Source organism: Podarcis filfolensis, assembly GCF_964270895.1.
Source record: "Podarcis filfolensis genome assembly, chromosome: 11".
Classification (NCBI taxonomy): Eukaryota; Metazoa; Chordata; class Lepidosauria; order Squamata; family Lacertidae; genus Podarcis; species Podarcis filfolensis.
Genome location: NC_139613.1, coordinates 55,574,908 through 55,595,546, shown reverse-complemented (window position 1 = coordinate 55,595,546; position 20,639 = coordinate 55,574,908).

The following is a 20,639-nucleotide window of genomic DNA, read 5'->3' as shown; positions in this document are numbered from 1 at the left end:
CTCATCTCGATTTATTGGCCGAGGGAGCCGGAGTACAGCTTCCAGGCCATGTGGCCAGCATGACTAAGCCGCTTCTGGCAAACCAGAGCAGCACACGGAAACGCCGTTTACCTTCCTGCCAGAGTGGTACCTATTTATCTACTCGCACTTTGATGTGCTTTCGAACTGCTAGGTTGGCAGGAGCAGGGACCGAGCAAGGGGAGCTCACCCTGTCGCGGGGATTCGAACCGCCGACCTTCTGATCAGCAAGTCCTAGGCTCAGTGGTTTAACCCACAGTGCCACCCGCATCCCCATATACAGTCATACCTCAGGTTAGATATGCTTCAGTTTGAGCGTTTTCAGGTTATGCTCCGCGGCGACCCAGAAATAACGGAACGTGTTACTTCCGGGTTTTGCCACATGCGCAGATGCTCAAAATGACATGAAGTGGCGAATTGCGACGCGTAGACGCGGGTTGCGTTCACTTCAGGATGCAAACGGGGCTCCTGAACAGATCCCATTCGCATCCAGAGGTATCACTGTACAGTGGTACCTCTGGTTGCGGACACGATCCATTCTGGGGTGCCGTTCGCACCCCAAAAAACCTGCAACCAGAGCAGCGCTTCTGCGCATGTGCAAAGCATGATAGAGCACTTCTGCACATATGCAAAGTGTGCAGAACGCTTCTGCGCTTGCAGCGAAACCCAGAAGTAAACACTTACAGGTTTGCCGCGTTTGTAACCCGAAAAAAACGCAACTGAAGCATTCGCAAGAAGAGATATGACTGTACCACCCTGTACCCGCAGGTCTCAGGGTACTATTCTGTTGGGCTTTTACTAGTGATGGGTACAGCAATTCCGTTTGTTTACTTGTAATATTTATATATAACCTTTTCCCTAAAACGGGGGGGGGGGGCAGGTTCCAGCAGTTAAAACTATATACACAAGAAACATAAAACAAGTACTTTTTTTCCTAAAAAAATGTTTAGGGGTGCTTTCATTTTCCTCCTCATATTGAAATACTGCCCCTCAATGAGGCCAAACGTAGATTCACAAAATGTTTAGGGGTATGCGTACCCCTGTGTCCCACCATAAAAAAAACTACTGAATAAAACAATGCATGATAGTCACAATAAAACATCACAGTTGACAGGAGATGAAAAACATGCCTAACCAAAACTGACTATTCCCAGAAGGCAAGCAAGGACGAACAACGTCAGGCTTCTCTATTAAGGGAGTTATTATTATTTTAAATTCACTCATACCATTTTTCACCTGATGAGCCCTTTTTACCTGAGACATGTTGAGTAACTACCACATGGAATAATTTTCTTTGTATCTTTTGCTTGTTCTCGCTTTTTGTTTTACCAGTGAACTGGTAAGATCTGGTCAAGAAACCATCTTTGGGCAATCAGCTTTTGTTGGTTTCAGTTACTGAATAAGTCAATTGCCCATTGTCCAGTGCTAGTCTAATCAGTGGACAATGACCCTCACAAAGCTAGAATCTTATCCCTTGGAAATTAATTTTTTTCTGGCATGTTGCAGCACATCCCCCCACCCCCACTTGAAAGAATTGCCCTTTTCTGGCTCATGGAGGCAGCTGGTTGAGTCTTTTCCCCATTTACTGTTTGCCCCCAATTAACAAGTGAGCAACACCCAATTAACATATTCATAACAAAGTGCTCCAGGAAGGTGCATTTCAGCTACTGCAGAATTGTGCACAAATGTATCCAAAATGGTGCTTCTTTTGAGTAATGTATATTGGTGTTATGGCATCTGAATGCAAAATACATTATGCACCATGTCAGTTATGAGGAACATGCCTATGTACATACCGTGGCTTTTTCCTTGAAAATACACATGACCAGTGGCTGGAAAAAAGATCAGGCTCTTGCTTACAGGTATTTTCATACAACTTTTTTTTTTTAAAAAAGCAAAAACAACACCAACACAACATCAACTCAAGGCTGCTAAAAGTATTTCTGGATTTCCTGTAAAGCTGCAAATCTATACATACATACATACATACATACATACATACATTTGTATGACACCTTTTCACAGTTCAAACCATGATCCAGGCAGCTTACAACAAGAAGAAATACATAAATACAATGTAACAAAAGTAATAATAATAATAATAATAATAATAATAATAATAATAATAATATATTATTTATACCCCGCCCCTCTGGCTGCGTTTCCCCAGCCACTCTGGGTGGCTTTCAACAGAATATTAAAATACAATAGTCTATTAAACATCAAAAGCTTCCCTAAACAGGGCTGCCTTCAGATGTCTTCTAAAAGTCAGGTACAGTGGTACCTCGGGTTACATATGCTTCAGGTTACATACGCTTCAGGTTACACACTTCGCTAACCCAGAAATAGTGCTTCAGGTTAAGACCTTTGCTTCAGGATAAGAACAGAAATCGTGCTCCGGCGGCGCGGCAGCAGCAGGAGGCCCCATTAACTAAAGTGGTGCTTCAGGTTAAGAACAGTTTCAGGTTAAGAACGGACCTCCGGAACGAATTAAGTACTTAACCCAAGGTACCACTGTAGTTGTTTATCTCTTTGACATCTGGTGGGAGGGCGTTCCACAGGGCGGGCGCCACTACCAAGAAGGCCTCTGCCTGGTTCCCTGTAACTTGGCTTCTCCCAGCGAGGGAACCGCCAGAAGGCCCTCGGCACTGGACCTCAGCGTCAGGGCAGAACGATGGGGGAGGAGACGCTCCTTCAGGTTTCCTGGACTGAGTAATCATAGACAATAAACCAAAATTTTAAAATACACAATAAAACTGAACAATTTCCACATAAATCACGTCTAGAATAAAAACAACCAATAGCAACAACAACTGCCCCCTGCCAACAACGCCCCCAAGAGCCTATTCAGCAACCTCAGCTTTTGTAGCTGGAGTCAGTCCAGGCCCATCTTCTCAGGGAGCAGGTCTTCCCAGACTCACAGCCAAGAAGCACACTTGGCTGGAAAGAAGTTTATTTGAATTAAATGGGATCCACTTCTGAGTAGACCAGGTGTGGGGAACCTTTGGCCCTCTTGATGTTGTTGAACTACAGTTCTCTTGAGCCCCAGCAAGCATGTCCAATGGCCAGGGATGATGGGAGTTGTAGTTCGGCAATACCTGGAGGGCAAAAGGTTGGCCACACCTGGATTATACAAAGGACGACACATCCAGTCTGTAATCTTACGCACATTTTCCTGACTGTAGAACCCATCGACCACAACAGGCCTTACGTTTGAGTAGACATGCACCAGCTTGTGATTTAAAAGATATATTTGTAGTGCAACATCATAGCACAGTTACTTTTTTTTTTGTAAAACTAATAAAATCAAATGTTTTCAGTAATCTCTACTACAAATGATCCCCAATAACTGTACAGCAGATTAAAAGAGCTGGAATAATTTGATTGAAATGTTTTTCCTTTTCAGCTTGGCATCGTTCCTCCCCTTGCTTCCTTGCGTAAAATGTTCTGTACTTGTGCCAGTCAGGAGTGCAAACAAACCGATTGCCGCAAGGGAGTTTGCAAAAGGTTGTCAAAATTGTTCGGTTCAATTTGTTCTCAAGCTACAGGGATGAGTTATGCTTACCTGTTGCTACCTGTGAACGCTTCATACCTGATGGCAAGACGCATTGGCTGTGGTGCCAGGTAGGCGGCTGAACGGCAGTGTCAGGTTAGCCGCTTCATTTGCCGATTCCCCCCCAAAATAACCCGGTGAGGAAAAGCCAGTGATGCAACTGGGCCACAATTATTCCAAAGTACCAACCAAAGTGGTTCCTCCGCTTGCCCCCAATGAAGAGCTTGCTGAATAGAGTTCATTCCCACTGCCGCTGCCCATCAGATTAAGCAAAATTAATGCATTCAGCATTAGGGATATGCTGCTGTATTATCCAGGCAATTATTCAAATTTTGTTACAGCAGAGCTTCCTAAATTGGAGGATGGGAAAGGGAGTTTTAGCTCAGTGGTAGTGTGGGAAATGGGCTGAGGATTAAATTTGTCGCTTTAGATCTAAACCATGGGTAGGCAAACTAAGGCCCGGGGGCCGGATCCTGCCCAATCGCCTTCTAAATCTGGCCTGCAATCAGCATGTTTTTACATGAGTAGAATGTGTCCTTTTACAGTGGTACCTTGGGTTAAGTACTTAATTTGTTCCGGAGGTCCGTTCTTAACCTGAAACAGTTCTTAACCTGAAGCACCACTTTAGCTAATGGGGCCTCCTGCTGCCGTTGGGCCGCTGGAGCACGATTTCTATTCTCATCCTGAAGCAAAGTTCTTAACCTGAGGTACTATTTCTGGGTTAGTGGAGTCTGTAACCTCAAGCATCTGTAACCTGAAGCGTATGTAACCGGAGGTACCACTGTATTAAAAATGCATCTCTGGGTTATTTGTGGGGCCTGCCTGGTGTTTTTACACGAGTAGAATGTGTGCTTTTATTTAAAATGCATCTCTGGGTTATTTGTGGGGCATAGGAATTCGTTCATTTCCCCTCAAAAAATATAGTCCGGCCCCCCACAAGGTCTGAGGGACAGTGGACTGGCCCCCTGATGAAAAAGTTTGCTGACCCCTGAATTCTAAACCTTCTATCCCAACTGTGTGGGAGAAATACAAAAGGAAAAACTGGCTGTGAAGCCTTTTAGCAGAGTGAAGCACTTATAAATTTTGCAGTTTATGAAAGCTTAGGAATTAAGCTGCTTTTATCCCTTTCATTTGTGGTCTGTTGACCTCCCCCTCTTTACCCCCATTGAAGAATGAACCCACACCTTTTTCTATAAGGTGAAATTTACATTGCAACGTAGCCAGAAAATGCAGTAAAGTAGTGTGTGTGGAAAAATATTTCTAGGTTGGGATGTTCTATAAGAAAAAAGGGGAAGGGCTATAGCTCTGTGGGGAAGCATTTGCTCTGCATGCAGAGGGTCCCAGGCCCAATATTCAGCATTTCCAGATATGACTGGGACATAGCTGTCAACTGTCCCTTATTTGGCGGGAAAGTCCCTTATCCCAGGGCCATGTCCCGCTGCTGTCCCTTATTGATGATGTCCCTTAAATTTATCGGGTTTCAAAGGAAGCAGCTCCTCTCCCTCCCTCCCTGCCGGCCAGGGAGGCTCCAACTGTGTTGCTTGGCTGCGTTGCTCACCCAGTAAGGAGTCGAAGGACTGGGGGGTGGAGCTTGCATGCCTTGTGCCGATCAAATCAGCCACGTTGCCTGGGGACTCGCCTTTGCTCAGCACTTCCCAGCGGAGAGGTGACGGTGGTTTTCCTTGCTGCATCCCCTTTGCTGGGTTACTGCGCTGTGGGAACCACCGCTTGAGGCTTTGTTTGGTTGCTGGCTGGGCTTTCTGCCTTTGGCTCGGAGGGGTTCAGAAGTTGAACATACCTGTGCTTGGAAAATCCCTTATTTTGGCTGCTGATCCCTTATTTTTGAGGCTGCTGGTCCCTTATTTTCAAATCTGTAAGTTGACAGCTATGGGAGAGCTTCTGCCAGTCAGTGTTGACAGCACTGAGGTATAGGGCAGCTTCCTGTGTTCCTAAAATATATAATATTTGCTTCCACTAGGTGGCAGAAAACCCATTCCTTACCGATTAAGCCTTAGCATGCATCACCAATAAAATGCTAAACTGATTATGAATACATTCAGTTCATCAAAGTTTTCTCATTATGCACAGGTTTTCTTGTTTTACGGCTGCAACTTTTATTTATTTTATTTTAAAATTGTATATTTTATTGCAACCTTATCTTGTGGGTAAAAAAAATATCTAATAAAATAAACAAATAAATAAGGAAATAAAATGTGTTCAGTGCCTTGATAGGCATGGAAGTGTTTTAAATTCAATGTTGCATCAGCAAATGTATCGTGTTCAGATTGCAAGAAGTCCAGTTTGAGGTACCATAGTTTAAGCAGAATATCTACAAACTGGAACGTGTCCCAAGGAGGGTAATGGAGATCAAGCGATGGGCGGGGGGGGGGGGATGCTGAAGTATATCTAAACCTGGGGAAGAGGCGTTATAATAAACATCTTCAGATATTTGAAAGATTGCATATAGATAATGGAGCAAATTTGGCAGTGGCGTAGCGTGGGTTGTCAGCACCTGGGGCAAGGCAAGTAATTTGCGCCCCCTAACCCATGGATTTTAGCACTCGAGTTTCTTCCGCGCCCCCCCCCAGATGTTGTGCCCGGTGCGGCCGGCCCCCCCTGCACCCCCCACGCTACGCCACTGAAATTTGGTCTCAGTTGCTCCAGTGATTGAAAAGGACCTGAATCGGTTCAACACCCCCCTCTCCCTCTCTCTCTCTGATTTCCTGTCTCAGCACATGGTTGAACTAGATAACAAATGATGACGCTGTAAATTCTGTAAATTCTTGCCCTTACCCCAAAGCCCAGTCAAGTTTTTAGGTAACACAGACACCCAAGAAGTTTGCAGAGTTCTGACCACTAGAGAGTTAATTTGTAGAATAATATAAAACTCAACCACAAACATCCTTTGTCTACCTTTAAAGTAAGGTAATCCTAACAAAAACATTGCACCCACCTGTCAGAATTTCACAAAATTTTTATCTTCCCTTCATAATTTTTGAATGCAAGTTATTTTTCCATAAATTGATGTGGTATGCTAAGCAGCAACTACAACAAGAGAATACATTTTTATGACATAACACTAGTTCCCTCCCCCCAAAAGACCCTGATCCCCTAGGGCAAAGACTTTTAGCTGCACTGCCCCCATGCCCCCCTAAATCTGTTCTGGATTTGCCCCCCAACCATCCAGGGCAGATCTGGGGAGAGCATGGGGGGGGCAGGGCGTGTGGAGACAAGAGAGAGAGGGAAAGCTCCATTGAGCCAGCAGAAACACTTGCGCTAGGGCATGTACAGTATTTAGTTGGATAGTGTCCTAGATTTCTGGCCTGTTCTTCCCCCAATGAGCTACTCTACACAGGAAGATTTAATCTGTGTCTGAACGTAAAATAATAAGAGTTTCAGTGATATGATAACTGTCACTGATTAAAGATTGTGACATCACAGTAAGTCAAAAGATACCAAGATTTCAGAAATGCATATACAACCTTTCTGCTAGTGATACTTGTCCCGTAGCTTTGGGTTTAGCCAATATATTCATGTGAGAACCACCCTCCTCTCAACAACTGCATTTTCACCAGCTTCTTTTAAACTGAGACCTTTAGAAATGGGTTTCTCCTGCGAGACAGGGTGATTTAAATCAGGGCAATCCTGGGGCTGGGGCCTAGATCTCTATACTTTGGATGATATGGGTTAAACCAGGGGTCAGCAAGGTTTACCTTGCCTGGGCCGGTTCACTCCAGCAGAGATCCCTCTGTGGGCCGGATCATGTTTTCTGGCATCTGTGTCTGCAGAGACGCAATTTCCGGCATCTGCATCTATGAGTCCCCGCGCCGTACTGCACCGGTTTAGCGCAGTGCACGGGGACTCGCTGAGAGGGCGGCTCGGTTCGGGGGCATTTGCGCTAATTTAACAGGTGTAATATACCATCTATACATCACTGGGCCGGTTCACTCCAGCGGAGATCCCTCCACGGGTCGGATCACATTTTCTGCGGAGACGCAATTTCCGGTGTCTGTGTCTACGAGTCCCCACGCCATACTGCACCAGTTTAGCGCAGTGCGAGGGGACTCGCCGAGCAGGCGGCTTGTGGGCTGGTTAAACAACCCCCATGGGTTGCTTGTGGCCCATGGGCCTTAGGTTGCAGACCCCTGAGTTAAACTCCTAGCAGTGACCGGGTATGTGGGAATAGAATACACGGCCCTCCAGTCTCTTAGGATATTTGGCAACAGCCCTGCTCTTGGCTATCTATGTTTGAGGTACAGGGAGTCTGAGACCCTCCAAATGTTGGTCTCCAGGTCCCACATGAACAATGGTGAGGATGCTAGGAGCTGGAGTAAACTTTTGGAAGTCCACAAGTCTTCCATCCCTAATATATACTACTTCCCTTTATTGTGTGCATTCCATTCTCTGGAATTATCTACCCAGTAGAAGTACCTGTATGCGACTTTGCAAAGCTTTAGAAAATAATGTAAACAGTCCAGTTCAACTGAGCTTTTTTGAAGGTTGACCTGTTTCTCAAGAAGACCAGCTTGTTCTTTTTATTCCTTTGCACTGTCTGCTTTTTATAGCATGCCATATTTTGAGGTGGTGTTCAGATTTCATTGAAGTGGTATCATTATTGATGTCATGTATCTGTAAGCTGCTTAGAATCCTAGGAGTAAAGTGGGCTAAAAACTTTTTAAAAACAGACATCATATGTATGATTTTAGTGGTGTCTGAAAATCAGCGGTCTTTATCTGTGGACAAATGGGTGAAAGAACAGTATGTTAAGTTGTGGGTGAACATATCAGACGACACAGTGATTCTTCAAACAGCTTGTTTATTCACAGGCCAGAACAGAACTGAACTGCAGGGTTCAGTCAGCCTGCTTATATAGAGCTCCAGTACAACGTTACTGTAACAACTTTCTAAAACTATCCAATCACTGAACATCACTTTCGATCCTTCATTTGCATAACTGTTTACAGTACCCCCCTGCTGGCCCAGGGTGAGAACTTCAGTACCATACAAGTGTATAGGTGGTTGAAATCCTAATCTGTGCATAAAGGAATAGTTCTCATGGGGAAATCAAGCTTCTGTTCATTCCTGCATCCGTATTTGTTCAGTCCTGGAATTAAACTCAGAATATTTATTCCATGTCACCATCCTAAACATAGATAAATCCTCCATACATCACCCCAACCTCCAGGAACTTCCACTTGGAAAGGATGAGTGAAATTAACAGATTTTGCATGAAAGTGTGCCTATGGCGCTCTGCAAAATTTCTTCTTTTCAGCTGGGCCTTCCTTAATTTCCCCAGCCAACAGCAAAGTGCAAACAACGTGAGGAGCAGTTCAGCTCATTCTCATCGGCGAGGCGAACGTGTTATGGTGGTGTGGGTAAATTCTTGTGTATCAGTCAGAACACGTCTGGTCACTTTCTTCCCTGCTTTACATCTCCTAGGAGCATTTCACTGATAGTGGATTAATGTCCTAACCTTTTAGCTAATTAGTGTAAAACATAGCCACCCTTGTGAAATGAGATTAGACAACAGCAGATGAAGTCAATGTAGATGTTCAAAATAATTTTCTGCCCTTTAGAGCAGCTGATGAGCATTGCTTGAGTTTAATTATTCAGAAGTGGGGACATACGAGAGACAGGTGCGGCATGGAGAGTAAGAGAGGCAGGGCACTAGGAAGAATAACCCCCCTCCTTTTGCACCCCATGCTTACTTGAAACATGGAGCCATCTTTGAGGAGAGCGACCATCTCAGCTGTCCCTGCACTCTGTCCAGAAGCAACACACTTCAGCAGAGAAGCTGTGGCACTATTTCATTTATTTATTAGTTTGCTTGTTCATTTATTTATTAAACATAATTAGCCACTTGTCACCAAAAGCATCATTGCTTTTAAATTTTTCAATCAGAGAATTTTACTAATCATGCCTCCTTAGCCCTGTCGTGATTAAAAAACAAAAAACTAATCTGTTTCAATAGTCAATGTATCGAATTTCCCGGTGGTATACATGTATCAACAGCTTTTATTAAACCAAGGGGATTTTTTTTCTAACCGGGCCGGGGGGGGGGTGGCGACACCCTACATTGTCATATGAACATGCTGCAGAAAGACTTATCTTTGAACTCATTTGGTGTTAAATTGTTTGCCATTAGTTTCGAGAACCAAAGTGGGTATGTTTGTGGGGCGCACAAATTGTGCTGAGTTGCATGGCCAGATGAACCCTCATGCTGAATATTACACACTTTGAACAGTTTTGCATGATGTTTGCAAGCTGTTCTGCTTTCTCTCTGCTTCCTTTGTGTCAAGAGATGCTCTGTAGTCGAGTGATTCACTTGCAGCAGCAGACTTGCATTTTGTGGGGCACCTTGCCGACAAACGTCCGTATAGTTAAAGCTGTGGTTTCCCCAGTAGTGATGTATGGAAGTGAGAGCTGGACCATAAAGAAGGCTGATCGCTGAAGAATTGATGCTTTTGAATTATGGTGCTGGAGGAGACTCTTGAGAGTCCCATGGACTGCAAGAAGATCAAACCTCGCCATTCTGAAGGAAATCAGCCCTGAGTGCTCACTGGAAGGACAGATCGTGAAGCTGAGGCTCTAATACTTTGGCCACCTCATGAGAAGAGAAGACTCCCTGGAAAAGACCCTGATGTTGGGAAAGATGGAGGGCACAAGGAGAAGGGGACGACAGAGGACGAGATGGTTGGACAGTGTTCTCGAAGCTACAAACATGCGTCTGACCAAACTGCGGGAGGCAGTGGAAGACAGGAGTGCCCGGCGTGCTCTGGTCCAGGGGGTCACAAAGAGTCGGACATGACTAAACGACTAAACAACAGCAACAACAAAGCTTGAACTGTTATGGGGCCCCCTTCACAACCAGAAACGAGGTCTGAGTAACCACTGCCACTTTCAGTGGGGTTGTTTAGAACAACCTTTACAACATCTGTGCTACTGAGTCTGAAACTTTTGACAAAAAATTGAATCAGTTTCAGTCGTGCATTATTATTTTTAAAAGAAAGTCACCTCTGAAGATTTAGGAGTGAGTCATTCACCTGACTACCAATTAGAGTCTCTGAAGAAGTAACACACAGGTTCTTTGTAAGGACAGGATACTTATATTCCAAAAGGGATTTGGAGGACATGACCCTCCCTGCAGGTGTGGTCTCTCTGTTACTGCATTGTCAATTACTGTCTCTGCAGGTATGCAAACACCTTCTGTATATGCAAATAGCATACTTTTAAAACATGTATTTTTTTTGTTTTTTTGCCTCCCACTTTAGATAATTTTTTAAAAAGTTATTTTGTACTTCTGCATAGCTAAGGGTTCTCTTGATAGCAAGCTGATACTGTCCTCTTGCTTCTTAGTAACACATTTTAGCTCTGTTTCTGTCAACACTCAACACATGTTTGCTGTTAAAGCGAATGATGTGGCCATGATTCTCAGAGACTAAAGAACAGCAATCTGTATCAGACATACCTAATTGATTGGTCAATGGCTCATCTTATTATGATATAGACTTAAAAAGTCAGAATGCAGGACTGAGTCTTAGTCGGCGTTTGATTTCTATGTCTCCACAATGTTTGCATGGTTTTAAAGGACATGGCAGGTGGTGAATGGGAGTCCATAAGACCTCAGGATAAGGCAGCGTTCTTTACAATCTGATGCTTTCTTTTCCTCCTCTGGTCCCAGCTGCCTGCACACTTGTCCCTCTTCACTAACAACATGCCACAACAATTTTGTGTTGGTGCTGCAAACCATGCTGGTAGGTGCACAGGGTACACCCAAGAAACTTTGTGGGCTGCATTTGAGAAGGGGATCCTAATTGGGCATGCAGGTGCAAGGATAGTAACTTTGCTTTGGGGACGCACAAATAAGACTCCCCTAATTGTGGACTGGCATAGTCTTGACCTGCATATCTTAGTTGTTTGCACTGGATCCAATTCCTAAAATGAAAAACAACATCAGCTGAAATAGACATAAACAAACCAAGTATTTCCTGGGCAGATGTTGCAAAGAATAGTGTTGCATTAGAAATGAGCCAAACTGATTTCTGAATCTTGGCATAACCACATCCTTCATACAGTATCTTTCGATGAACTAACTGAAGCTTAAAGTGCTGCAAGAAGTTTCTCAGCCGCACAGGGCTCTTCCTACTGACACCGGAATTGCAAGCAACTGATAGGTTCAATAGTTTCATTTGCATTGCTTTGTTGGCAGAACTCTTCTTTCCAGAGCCAGCAATAAAGCTACTCTTTTGCCTTGGGGACTTTTGAACTGTTTATGTCAGGAAACTTTACGGCTTCCTGGCACTGTGGAGTAATCATTTTGGTTAAATCTCTGGGCAAGACATAATTATCATCAGGTCTGCCTTAGCAGGTGGGAAACCAAGAAGTGCTGGCTTTGGGCCATGGGCTATAGTTATGCTGATAAAATGCTCATCTCAGGGTTGATGGACAGAGGCTCTGCACTTTTAAGCATGAAAGGTTGAAATTCAGCGGATAAAGCCCTTACCCAGCATGGTAAAAGCTGTTTTGGGGAGCAAAGGAGTGGAGCAAAGACCATTATTAGGGGAACAGAGATGTAAGCCAGTGTGGTGTAGTGGTTAAGAGTGGTGGACTCGTAATCTGGTGAACCGGGTTCGATTCCCCGCTCCTCCACATGCAGCTGCTGGGTGACCTTGGGCCAGTCACACTTCTCTGAAGTCTCTCAGCCCCACTCACCTCACAGAGTGTTTGTTGTGGGGGAGGAAGGGAAAAGGAGATTGTTAGCCGCTTTGAGACTCCTTCGGGTAGTGATAAAGCGGGATATCAAATCCAAACTCTTCTTCTTCTTCCTCTTCTTCTTTTTCTAATCCAAGCTATAACAGGACTAGGAAACCTGTGGCCCTCAACATCTTGTTGGATTACAACTCCCATCATCCCTGACAATTTGCCATGTGGACTGGAGCTGGTGGGAGTTGGAATCCGAGATCATCTGGAGAAGCACACCAGTTCTTCACCACTTCTACTCAGATCTCAATACACTGTGACTGAATGCTAGAGTAGTGAATGTGAGAGTGAGAAATTTGGCCTGCTACCCCTTGGCTTCATCCCTGTATTAAAAGCACAGAGCATCTATCCATGATAAATAATGACAAGCTGGCAACGTCATGCAATCAGCGTAACGGTGACGTTCTCATAATCCAAGTCAAACAAAACGTTCATTGCTCATTTGTACATTAAGCAGAACTCTGTCACACTGGAAGGAATAAATGGATAATTCTGCTTGTCTTGAAATGTTTGGTAGCTATTTGCCAGCCATTGCTTCGCTCGTTGTTTTAGTCCTACTATCATTTTGATCCTGAAGAACTGACCATTCCAAGAGGACTACCTTATAAATTAACAAAGAAGACATAAAAATACTGAATTCTGAGTGACCGAAAAGGAAAATGGTTTTTTCTTTCTTTAAAAGATTATCTTTAATTATTTACAGGCAGATCTGTTCCGTAGCCGGACACTGAAAATACTGGCTGTTCTTCGCATGCACACAACTTAGCACTCAAAGTTGCAAGGACATCCCATATTGGATCCTCACACACACACACACCCAGGGAATAATGACACGGCAACAAAAATGGATTTTATGAACCCTTATGATCACTAAGAGACTTATTAATGAGGTTTTTTAATTTAAAAAAATGTTTTTACACTGTTGTACAGTGGTGCGGGTGGCTGTCTCCACACCAGGGCTGGATTTACGTATAAGCTAAACGAGCTATGGGACGCGGGTGGCGCTGTGGGTTAAACCACAGAGCCTAGGACTTGCCGATCAGAAGGTCGGTGGTTCGAATCCCCACGATGGGGTGAGCTCCTGTTGCTCGGTCCCTGCTTCTGCCCACCTAGCAGTTCAAAAGCATGTAAAAAGTGCAAGTAGATCAATAGATACTGCTCCGGCGGGAAGGTAAACGGCGTTTCCGTGCGCTGCTCTGGTTCGTCAGAAGCGGCTTAGTCATGCTGGCCACATGACCTGGAAGCTGTACACCAGCTCCCTCGGCCAATGAAGTGAGATGAGCGCCGCAACCCCAGAGTCGGCCACGACTGGACCTAATGGTCAGGGGTCCTTTACCTTACAGTGGCCTCACATTTTTTGAGAGGTTAGTATATAATTGCTTTTCTAAATGAAGAAAAAGATGAAAATAGTAACATCTAACTATATTTCCTGAAGGCTCTGCAACAAGGATGGGGATCCACCATCCCTGGCCCTTGCTGGCTTTACTGGCTCGAGCAGATTAGACTGCAGTCTAACAACACCTCAAAAGGCCACAAGTCTACTAATGGTGCATCAATAAAACTGACGGCACATTTGCAAAGCTAAGCAGGGTCCAGTATGGTTTCAGACTGGATGGGGAACCATGTGTTGAGACTCCTGAACTGCAGAGGGTTGGACTAGATGAGCCTTCCACCTCTACATTTCTATGATATAAGTTCACTATACCTTCTCTACAGCAACTCTCCCAAATTTTTACATTGGACATTCTCCAATCTGAAGGTAATTGGGGAAATTAAGGGAAACACTCCCTGGGTTTCTGTCATCTTGGAGTGTCTTATGCTGATGAACTTTCTATCAGTCCAGTTACCCACTTGTTTCTGTTCTAGCTTTGTGAGAGAATTCCTACACAATGAAATTACTGCAGTGCTCGCATTGGGAAGGCAAAATGTTGACATGATTAGTTCAAAATCAAGCCCTTGTGGGAATTTTTTGGGCAATTGCTGTGGGGTGGGAGTGGGGACTCTGGACGGGGGAAAAGCCTTGCCAGAATCTAATGTCTAAATTGGCTCTGAGCTGAAGTGCTTTTTAAGTTACACTGGAACAATTGTGGCATTCCTTCCAGCTGTTGGTGTCAGTGAATGAGGAACAGTAACTTAAAATAATTCTAGGATATGCGTTTTTGTGGCACAGCTAACCAGTCCTTGATGGAACAGCTCCATCGTTCTACACTAACCAACTGCACTATATTAAAACCAGTCAGAGGAGAAGTAGATTTTTGAAAAAAACCAAACAAGGCCTTTTTCTGCGAAAACAATAGCAGCAGTACAGTTTTGGCACCCCTGCTTATCCCTTGTTTGCTTAAATTGTTCTACCAAAGAAAAACAGCCTGACACAGTTAGCATAATGAGAACAAACTTTCCTTTGTTTAAACTCTCTTGCATTCTTTCAAGACATTCTTTTGCCGAGGAAGTGAAACCCACATTTTCTTCCATGTTACCCTTCCATGTCTCTTAAGAACCACTGAACTCTCTGCTGGATTCATGGCATTTCTCTCCAGCACACTTTGAGGGGACTTTTGCTCAGATAATGCATGCACAGTGACATCAAGGAACTAGACACTTTCACTCCAGTTCTAAAACATATGAGCTAATGGAAACAGCCAAGCTTGTGCTATTCAGCCTGTGTCAAGGAACTAAATCAGAACCAGATGAACCTGGCCAGCTCAACAGAATCGCAGTCATAACCTTTACTCACAAGTTATTGGATGTGTTAACTAAATACAGGCTTCATATCACCAGAGGAAGCTGAATATTCAGCCCCGTCTTCAGTCATGGCTCTGTAGATCATCAGGACTCCAAGTCCCAGATTGTGCAATGCAAAGACTGGGCAACACACAAAACAATGGGAATGCCAAAGCCATACATGACAACTCTGCAATTTACTTTGGACTGACACTGTTTTTTGGATCGTTATCCCAGAAAAATTAATGCCTTGGAAATGTCCACATTCTCGGGTTTTAAAAACCTTCTGTAAAACCTCATTAAAACTTTGCAATGTGCACAGGGATGGATGAATCTGCCAATTTCAGTTTCACATTTTCTCAGTCTTAATTTTGCCACATATTTGCACCAATTTACATTCCCCCCCACAGCAATTTAATAATAATAATAAATTTTTATTTATACCCCGCCCTTCCCTTCAAAAACCGGGCTCAGGGCAGCTAACAACAAATTTAAAACAATTATAAAAGCAGCATAAAATACATAAAATGCACATAAATTAGTGTGCATTTCTTCTAATATATATAGCTCTTTTTTGCCCAATATTGTTGCAAGCAGTTTTCCCTAATATAATGCATTTTTGTATTCTGTTTTCACTAGCGTTTGACCTTTTAGGCACATATTCTTCTAACAGACACACTTTTTGTACACGGTTTTTGGTCAGAGAAGTGTGAAGAGTTCCATGTCGGTTCACAGATTGTTTTGAGAAGTGCAGCTTATGAACCGAACTGAATTTCTCCCCCATCTTAAATTTTACTCATGTGGTCACTCTACTAGGACTTTGAATAGAGGGTTGGGAGACACAATTCTGAGGTGCTCTGCATACAGAGTTTGCTTCCCAGGAGGGTATAGTTGGGCTTGCTAGTCATTTTCTTTTGATTATTACTTCATATCTGGCTTGAATGGCCTGGTAGTGGGAAAAATACTCACACACATCCTTTAGTTGGTAGGTGGCTGGAAGTCAAGTTCTTTTTGTGATATCAAATGTTCTGTGATTGGCTGTGGTTATTCAGCGGCGAAGGAATGACAGTCTGGTCATGTGGAAAATCCTTTGTTATGGCTCCACAAGATCTAGGATTCAGCCCTGACAGTGAGGCAAGTTCCAAGGTTAGGTCCTGGTACAAGGTAAAGGTAAAGGTCAAGGGACCCCTGACAGTTAAGTCCAGTTGCGAATGACTCTGGGGTTGCGGCGCTCATCTCGCTTTACAGGCCGAGGGAGCCAGTGCTTGTCTGCTCCACAGATAGTTTTTCCGGATCATGTGGCCAGCATGACTAAGCCGCTTCTGCTGCAACAGAACACCGACACCACAGCAGCGCACGGAAACACCATTTATTTTCCCGCCAGAGTGGTACCTATTAATCTACTTGCACTTTTTTTGTGTGTGCTTTTGAACTGCTAGGTTGGCAGTTGGGACAGCTCACCCCGTCATGTGGATTTGAAAAATACCTTTTGATCGGCAAGCCCAAGGCTCAGTGGTTGAGACCACAGCACCACCCGCGTCCCCTCCACAAATGATGCTCTAAATTGTTCATCCTCTTCACCTGCCTGCTGCCAAGGGTGCTTCCCAGCCAAAGGAATGTACATAGCAGAAAGTGAGCTCTTTATTGTCAAAGACAACACTTGCAGTTGCTTCTTCAGCTATGGATGTACACCAATCTAGCGTCTAGGCAGCTATTCCCTATGGAGCGGTTGCAGCAACAGAAGGCAAACCCCTCTTCCACCAGTTTAGGTACCTTCCCCCAATGGGCTGTGTGCATGTAGCCAGAGACTGTGCCTACAGAGAAGCTGCCTATGCTCTTCCCACTTCAGTCCTCTCCTGGTTCTAGGAGGCAGCAGTTTAGGGAAAGGTGGGGAAGCACCCGGCCCTTCACTTCCCTAACCTGCCTCTGAAGTTTCCCCTGCCTCTGATTCTTGTTTCGTGGATGTTACAGGTCCCCACAAACCATTTCCCCCTTTTCCTGAGTCAGACTCCAGCCCCACTTCCTCCAATGCGCCCTCATTAGCATCCTGTCAGTCTCTGACACCTGCCCCTTGGCATGCAGGGAATTGAGCTTCCCAAGAAAACATGCACATTGAACCCTTGACGTCTCGTTCTCAGTTGCATTGCATATTTACTCAGTGGGAAAGAGAGATGTGTGCTGCGCATACTCAGAAACATCCTGTGCTTCATTTATTAGTTTGTATGTGCCAGTGCTTAGCTGTGGGTACCACGCTGGGTACCACTCTGTCTCTAATCCAACCGGGAATGGCCTCCTCTTTGTGTAGAACAGGGGTCAGCAAACTTTTTCAGGAGGGGGCTGGTCCACTGTCCCTCAGACCTTGCGGGGGGCTGGACCCACCCTCTCCTGAAAGAACCCCCCTCTCCCGAAAGGACCCCCCACCGCCACCACTCATGCTGCCGCCGCCTTGTCTTCAGCAGTGTCGTCATCGTCCTCTGCCTTGGCCAGGGGTCCGTGGGGCACAGAGCCCATGCCGCTGGCCTAGGCAGCGGAGGCAGCCTCCCCACCACCTCTTCCTCCCGCTCGGCTCTTGGCCATATGCGGCGGCCTCAGTGGGAAGGAAGGGGCGTTGCCCAGAGGCATCCACGGCTTTGGATTGGCTGCAGGAGCTTCAATGTCGCTGAAATCAGTTCCCACGCGACGAGGCCTCCGTGCTGCGTTGGTTTAGGGCAGGGACTGGCTGAGCGGACGGCAGGGTTTGCAAGGTTCGCAGGCCAGATTAGCAAGCCCGGTGGGCCACATCCGGCCCCCGGACCGTAGTTTGCTGACCCCTGATGTAGAACATGGCCGTTTTAGTCAAAAAGTAAGTTGGAAATTTGGGGTAGGATTTCTGTGACCTTTAAATTTAATTTCGCAACCTGTTTGCTAATCAAGACAAATCAGGAAAGGAAGTGCAGGCACTTTTGGAAAAAACTGTGAAGCTTTATGTGACATTTATTATTTTCCCCAAGGGCATTTATTTCCATCCATTCTGCATATATTAGCAAGCATGATTCGGACAGCTGCTCTGTGTATCCAGAGCAAGGGCAGCTGAAACTCATGAGAAACAAGAGCCAGTCTTCAAATCAGTTATGATAACCATGCTAACCTTGTGTGATCATGTTTCTAACTACTCAGAATGTGACAGGACCTTTGTCTTGCTGCTTCCTTCAGCCTAAACTGGGATTCAGATGCTTCATGCATGAACTTTAACATCTGGAGCCATCCGGAGCAGTTTCCCAAATTCTACTCGCAGCCTTGAATTTTGCAGCAGCCCAGCATAACTCATTGACAATTCCAAAAAGTGAAGGGCATGTAGAAATTATTCAGAGCCATACCAGAGCGTGCCGAAGGGGGAAATACCTACAAAGGTGTACATAAATTAACACAACAAAGTAAGTGCTCCTGTGGAGTGTGAACCACAATGTTGTAATCAATATAGAGGCTGCATGTGGCGCCTCAACAGTTTCCATGATAATTTTATCCACAAAGGGATTGTTATTGATTTGGTGTTAAAGAAGGAAGACACAGGAGACTTCTTCAACACAGCACCTCAGTGCAACGTTTCTGCAGCCACACCTTCCTCTTCCACTCATTTCTCTTTCTACTTATGTTAAAAATGAAAACAGTCACACTAGATTTGGGGAGGAATTCAGTGTAGGGTGGAATCTCAACATATAAAAAAAACGCGTTGTGAAAATGGTTTTTTAAAAAACATTGTGAAAAAGAGATTGAATTTTCCATAGCTCACCATCGCCATCTAGTGTCATCTAGTGTATAATGCACTTTACAACACACTTAAAACGTTTTATTTGCAGCTGTGTAGCTGAGTCCTAGCACTAAGGAGATTGCTCCATCAGGCAAACATAAATGCTTGTGCATTTATCCTCAGCTTGTTCACTGTTCTGTGGGCAACTGACTTTCGGGTTTGGTGTGTGTGTGTCAGTAAACGAGGGGAATTAAGACTAAGAGAGCTGAGTACGGGGGTGCTCGTGTAATCTCACTGTATACAAGTTGTACAAGTGACAATAAAGGATTTCAAAAAGGAGTCAATATTTTAAAAAACCAGATTGAGGGAGAAGGAAGTGTGGGAAGGCACACTTCAGAGGAGAACATCATATAGACAAGGGAGAATGAGTGGAGATACTGGAAGCTTACTATCCACATTAAACAACAGCATGGATAAGCCCTAAAACAAATATTTTTCAGCCCTTTGGTGACTTCTCAGATATTCCCATATAGTAGTTTTATATTGAATTCAATGCTAGACAGACCTTGGGCAACAAGGGAGTGGAAAATGTGGTTTTCAAAAATGCAACACTTACTCAGCTGGCATTTTACTGTTTACGCTACCCCTTTCTCCTTGATGCCTTGCATGGGTACATACCACTTGATGCACTATGAGCCGCCATCTCTTGTGTGGAGGGTGGCACACACAGCACAATGGATGGGCAGCTTGTCAGTTGCCAGGTAGATGGCAACGCATGCACATTGCAGAAAGCGTGTTCTCCTTCATGGAGAGCAGGTGTTGCGGTGGGGGCTAACAAGACACCCCACTGTTGCTGGGTGGGTAAAATTTAGTTGGCCACCGTTGTGATTGGGCTCCCCTTATTGTTGGGGAGATTTTGATGTTGCCATTTGGTGATTGACAGCCAGAAGAGTTAAAACTCCCTGTGCGCAGCGTTGAGCTTCCTCTTTTCGCTGCGTGCATCACCCGCCCACCCTCCCTATATTTAGGGCTGTTCGCGTTGACCTTGCTATACCTGTCATGGGGTTGTCTGCTTTTGCGGCAGGGGCCCGGTAGGAATTTTGTCCATTTGGCTGATTGGCAGGTGCCATTTTGTTTTTGCCTATCGCGTAGCAAATCGTCACAACTTGTAAAGTTGCGGTTAGGCATTGGTTTAATGAATTGGTTGGTGGAGGGGTATGGATTGGCTGTGCCTGCCCCTCTAATGCTGCTGCTGCAAGGGAATTCCGTTAAAGGAATCCAGGGGCTCGCCATGCTTTTGTCCGAACCCCTGTCAAGGGGCTAGGGCCACGCAAGAGCCCCTGGGAGCATTTGGGGAGAGGTGAGGGCAGGTCCCCTGCTCCATCGCTCTCCCCAAAATGTTTTTCCTTTCTGACTTTCACGGGCGTGCGAATGTCAGCCTGTGCACATGCGGGGTCAGATAGTCGCAACGGATGCCTAAGCAATCACTCACATTTTTTGTATTTTAATAAAGTTTTGGCCAAAAATTATGCCAAAAACCTTAAACAAAAATTCCGTGTGAGTCGTGTTTTATTGGGGTGATTGGGGACCTCGACGCGCAAACTGCAGCCACCAATTTTCCTGCTTGGCTGCACATACCCACTTCTTCTTAGCTGGGTGACTGCAGACATCCAGCCTTTCTGTTCCTCCACCCTGGGCTGACACTGGGCCTATTGGTAGGGGGTTGGGGGGGGGGGGAGAGAGAGAGAGAGAGAGAGAGAGAGAGAGAGAGAGAGAGAGAGAGAAATTTGATACATTTGGAAGCTTCACATGCACAAGCCCCAGGGAGTTGTGCAAGAACATCTGTGCCTTGTGCAGCTG